We start from the raw sequence: 6,000 nt of genomic DNA, 5'->3' as shown, positions 1-6,000 counted from the left end.
ATTTCCGAATTCTGAAGGGAAGCGGGAGTAACTTATGATGGATTTTGTGTTCAGCCTCCTTGAACATAGAGAAACCAGAATGGAGTGTAGGAAATTAAGGATCGATTCAGTAAGTCTGTATAAGTTCTGCCGGTGAGAGCCAACTGTAGTTTGAACAAATCGGCAAAGATTTTCATAGAAAAGATCGTCAGACTTTATGGAGTACCAATCTTTATTGTTTGAGATCGAGAATCCCAGGCTATATTCCGTTTGAACTCAGTTCAAAGAAGCTTTTGGAACTCAATTGCAGTCTAATACTGCCATTCACCCATGACAGATGATCGATTTAAGTGAATGACCCAAACTTTAAAAGAGTGGCTGGGATGTTGTATACTGCAGTTTCAGAGTGTTTGGGGTGAAAAGATACCATTTTGAGAGTGTGCCTCAAGTGACAGTTGTCAGACCTCCTCGGATTACAAATCTAAAATTTGCCATTTGTATTTATAACTGAGATGTTTCCAATAGATGCCTTATACGGGACATAGTATAGACCACCCAAGTATGAAGATGGAATAGTAAGCAAAGTTTAGTCATATCGGGAAGTGTTGAAGGAAATAAAAAGCCTTATTGGATTAATCAGTAAAAGACTCAAGTGACCCTGGATTAACAAAGAGTTATGCAGATACTAGGAGAAAGATCTTCAGTAGGTATTCTTCAACCTTTATCGCCTTAAGGAAGTGTAGTGAGATTTAAGGAAGCAAGGGAGTCAAATCCTAGCTATACCGGACCCAATGAGATTATAGAATGTGTGGGAAACAAGCAATTCATATTTTGGAATGGGAAGTGTTTAGCTTTCAGTGACATATGCGGTGTAGTAACCCAAGTTGCAGATACAGGAGCAGTCCTTCCCCCTCTTTGAATAACAGGAATGTAAATTTCGAGGACGAAATTTTTATAAGGGGGTAGATTGTAATAACCCAAAACAAAATATCTAAAAAGTAACAAAATATCTAAAATGTAGGATTAATATCTTCTAGCAAAAAGACAATTTTGCCCTCGCATTATTTAATAGGAAAAAAGTTGACTTTTTGATCGAGAAAGAATTTGGCAACTCTGCTTACGCTGTTGCGTAGAGCGCGACGAAACGAGTCCGTAGACACGAAGTAGACCCGAATCAGAGTTGTAACGAAGAAATTACAGTCAAAATACCGCGAAGGGCAAAACGGTAATTTGGGAATAAGTCAGATTTTTATCTCTTCTCTCTCTCTTCCCCCGTCAATTTCTCTCTCCTCCCTCTCTCTCCTCCCGCGCGACTCCTCCCCGACCTCCGCCCCTTCGCGTCGCTGCCCCGGCCACCACAGGCCGTCTTGATCTCCGTCGTGGGTACCGTCGGAACCGTGACACCCTCGCCGTTCTTCCCCGACCGATCTCAGCCACGGCGCCGCTCGGAGTTCGCCGGAAACTGGCGAAAACCGCCGGTTTCCAGTCGAAACTTCTTCTTTGTTTCTCCACCAAATCGTTCGAGTAAGGTATGGATTCTCACCTATTTTTCGTGTTCTAGCTAATGGTTGGCTGGGTTTCGATCGATTTTGGCTCTAGAACACTCAATTTTTAACTTGAAAATTGGCCGAACTTCGGCCGCCGTGATCGGCCATTTTCGGCCACTTTTTGGGGTATGTTCAGAACAAAAGTGACTCCAAATGGGGTGTTTTACCTAGGATAGGAGTTTGAAATCTTGGTTTCGAGTTTTTCCAGCAACCCATAATCGCTTTGGACACCCAATCTGCCTGCACGTGTGGCGGCGCGTGGGTGAGGGTGGTGAAGTGACTCAGTGTAGTTTTGCGATCCTCGTGTTGTCACGAGCGCGTAGGATTTCGCGGATCTCGATTCGGAGTCCGTTTGAGCCTCAAACGAATTTTCCATATTACGCGATCCTTGGGTGCAGTGTCTTTGAGTCGTTGGATCGCACTCAATTTTGGATATGTCATACTACATGATTCCAGGATCGTGTAGGATTCGACGGATTGCGAATCGGAGTCCCGGATACTCCGAAATCGCGAACCCTGGGGCTATGGTTTGGATTTTAAGCGATAACGTGATTTTGGCTAATCCAACCGTCCGTTTCGGACCAAATTCGCGGAACATGGTTCCTTCTCTATGAGGAACCTTCAGAGAAGCCCAGATTGGCCATCGGAAATCGTGGACCCTACGGGTCCCGGATCGGCCGGTTTGACGGTTTATCGCTTAGTAAGCTTCGGGTCTTCCAAGACCGTTTTATTTGTCTGAAAGGCTAAAGTGGGCCTAGAATCGACTTTAAAATGAGTGCACACACATTTCTAGGAGCCGGGGGTAGGGTATTTAATTTAATTCTTTTATCGAGCAGTTTTATTAATTTAATCTTTATGGGTAATCAGGCACCAGAAGCCCGACAGAACCACAGGAGGGACCTTCAAGAGGTCCAGCTAGCTCGGACCAGCAGTGAGTGGACTTTCTTTCATAAATAATTTTATATAAATGAGTTATATAAATAATTTATATGAATGAGTTTACATAGATGATTTTATATAAATAAGTTTTTATAAATGAGTTTATCTAAATAAATTTCATTATTTGATTTTGAACAAGTTTTATTATGTTTTCGAGCATGATTAGTAAAGTATTAGTTCTCTAATTCTGTGCTACTTACTTACGCATGCAAATAATGTTATAGAAATAGAGTTTGAGGTTTGAATTAGATGAGATAGCAGCACAATTTGAAATTTCAGTTATTAATCAGATTTTTCTAAAGGAATTTATTCTAAAACCACCTCGTACCCATTTTCTTTGGTGATTACCCACAGTTGGACCGATGTCTGCGGACATCCAGTCTGATTTCAGTTACGTCAGTGCACTTGACTTTGCCTCACGAGTTTCGGGGACGCTCGGACCGTGAGTGCCAGAATTTGCGGCTCGGCAGACTTGGTGTCCCGAGACCTGCCAGGATTTGCAGCTCGGCTGACTTCGTGTCCCCGAGACCTGTCAGGATTGCGGATCAGGCTGACTACGGTCCCCTGTATCTTGCCAAAGTGGCTCGGGTTGACTTGGTGTCATCGAGACCTGCCAGCGGATCAGGCTGGCCATAGTCCCCTGTATCAAGCCAGTTTGCGGCTCGGATAGATTGCGTGTCACCCGAGACCTGCCAGGGGAATTGACGGATTAACAAGGGTACATTTAGGTGGTAGTTTTAAAGGAATTTGAGCACTTTTATGCAGCTATTGATTTCAATCATTTTATATCAGTTTTCTCATTATTCGTGCATGTTTTATATCTCCATATAATTGTTCAGTTTTACGAATTTAAATACATACGATTATATATATATATACATTTAGATGAATACCTTATATTAAATACAGTTGAACTCTAGTTTTACTTACCAAGTTATTTTTACCATGGGGGTTATTATGATTGTAAACTGTTTTCAAGAACCTTATGTTTGGTCCACTCACATTTTTAACTTGTTTTTCGTCCCCAGGCCGTAGAAGTGCGCAGGATCCACCACCGGGCCATTCCTAGCTTCTGCGCCATCAAGTAATGTAGAGTTTTGTGGAAAAGTCCTTGAAACCCTGTAAACTTTAGAAAATGCTCTGATATCTAATTTTAGTAAGAAACCTGAACTGGTGAATGGTTGTTTGGATGTATTCTGGCTGTTGGGTGAATTTATTTGCTTATTTAACAGGTGGAAGATTTTAGGTTTGGTCAAAATACAGGGGAGACTCTGCCAAATTTTCGGCCGGAGTCCAAAGAAAATTTTTAAGAATAACTGTAGCAGGAAGGGTTAAATTATCATTTGTGCCCGACAGTTGCCAGGTGTCGGACACGTACAGGGCTTGGTTCGAATTCCAAAGTGGAAGTGGGATCGGGTCCTGTTAGTAAATGGATTCACTATTGTTTGGTAGGGGTGGGCATCGGGACCGGAAAACCGGAACACCGAACCGAACCGGTGAAAAAAAACCGGAAAAAAAACCGGTTGACCAAAAAAGTCAATAAACCGGACCGAACCGGTTCCAACCGGTTCCGGTTCCGGTTTTACATCTCTCCGCACCGGACCGGACCGAACCGGACCGGTCATATATTTTATATTTATATTTTTACAAAATTTTAAAATCTAATGCCATATTTTAACTTTTATAATCACTAATTTTCCAAGTTCAACTTCAAAAAATTTCTAAATGTATGAATTGGATTATTTGTTCATTTTTAAGCTAAAAAAATAAGTTATTTATTATAATTTTTTTATAAAAAAAAATTAAAAAAAAAAATTTTTTTTTTAAAAAAATTAAAAAATTAAAAAATTAAAAAATTAATAATCCGGTTCAAAACCGGAACCGGTCAGAACCGGACCGGAACCGGTTAGAACCGAACCGGCCGGTTTTTGAAATTTTTTTTGCCTAAATCGGACCGAACCGGACCGGTTAAATAATACCGGTTTCGGTTCCGGTTTGAGGTGAGAACCGGACCGAACCGGACCGCGCCCACCCCTATTGTTTGGGCCTAAATTCTACATACCAGCCTAATTTTCATTGGTCTAATCAGAAAACAGAAGTTTGAGCTTTATTTGAAGTCAGAAATCAGCCCAAGTGGTTTTAAAGGCATAGACCTTTGTGAAACAAATTAGCAAGGATTAGAATCACATATTAAAGATTAATCGCCATTAAATTTCGACTTGACGTGGACAAATCAAACTTCTAAATTGATTTCAGGATTAGGCCCAGCTTCTAAAAAGCTCTCATCACCGTTAATCTCAATCCCAGAATGCAAGTTAGCAGATTTTTTGGGAAGATCTTTTCTAAAAAAGAACCCATGTGACTTTCTGACTTTGAAAGTCAAAGTTTTCAACTAAGGCAGAGGAAGTGATATGGAGTTAATAAAAGCAGGTTAACCAAAAAACACTCTCCATGTCCATTTAAAATGCTAGGAAAAGAAGACCAGGTTTCCTTTCTATACGCAGAAAGACTATGCATCATAGCAGGTTACGTTTTCAAGAGATAAACAGGGAGCAGGAGAGTTGTTTGCCAGAAAAAGCAAATTGACCATCATAGCAGGTTATGTTTTACAAGAGATAAGCAGAGAACAGGAGAGTTAAAGCATATGGACTATCATAATAGGTTATGTTTTGCAAGAGATAAGCAGAAAATAAGAGAGTTGGTTTTTCAGAAAAACCAAATGGACCATCATAGCAGATTAATAACTTCCCCCTTCTTTGCGTTGGAAAAGAAAAAAAAAATCATTTCCAAAATATCTGCCCCCAGATAATAAAGAATAGACCCTCATTCAGAGTCTCTATAAAAATAAGAGGAGGTGAACAGGATTAAGGGCCAAAAAATTTCAATCAAAACAAAAACTCTCAAAGTTACATTGACAAATTCAAAACAAGATCAGTTGATGTCAAAGGCCTTCAGGCCCTGAAGCAACCAAACTCTTTGACTCATAAAAGACAGACCAGCTAGAACTCAAGTTTCTGACTTCAGTTCAATTAAGAGAAACGGTTTACAAAGAAAACGAGCTCTCTCTCATTACAAATTTGGTTCGGTATAGGCCAAATCAAGCAGAATTTAGGTTTTTCATAATATGAAAACCTCAACAAATTTACAAAGATGTCTTGAGCTCTCAGAATTGCTAGAATAGCTCTTGGATGACTCATAATCAAGCCAAACAAGTGTTGTAGTGCAGTTCCAGGCCAGTAATCATCAATCTAGCCCCGTCCAGACTGAAGAAATCTCAGTTCTGCCCATCCAGCAAGTCTCTTCATGGCTAGAATAGATTAAAGCTCTGCCAATCTCAACATTGGTATCGATTTCTAGCTGAGCCTCATCATTTGAAGGTGCTGACGTTTGAATCCAGCATAGATACATCCAATCCAGCTTGAATTACAGACAACTATCCAAGTAGAAATCGAAGCCTAGTGTTCTATTGTCCTTTCAAACATGGCAGTCCCCTTTTGTCTTAAAAGTTCTGTAATATGCCATTTTTCCTTAGATA

The sequence above is a fragment of the Prunus persica genome, chromosome G2, assembly GCF_000346465.2.
Source record: "Prunus persica cultivar Lovell chromosome G2, Prunus_persica_NCBIv2, whole genome shotgun sequence".
NCBI lineage: Eukaryota > Viridiplantae > Streptophyta > Magnoliopsida > Rosales > Rosaceae > Prunus > Prunus persica.
This window is presented reverse-complemented; position numbering follows the sequence as displayed.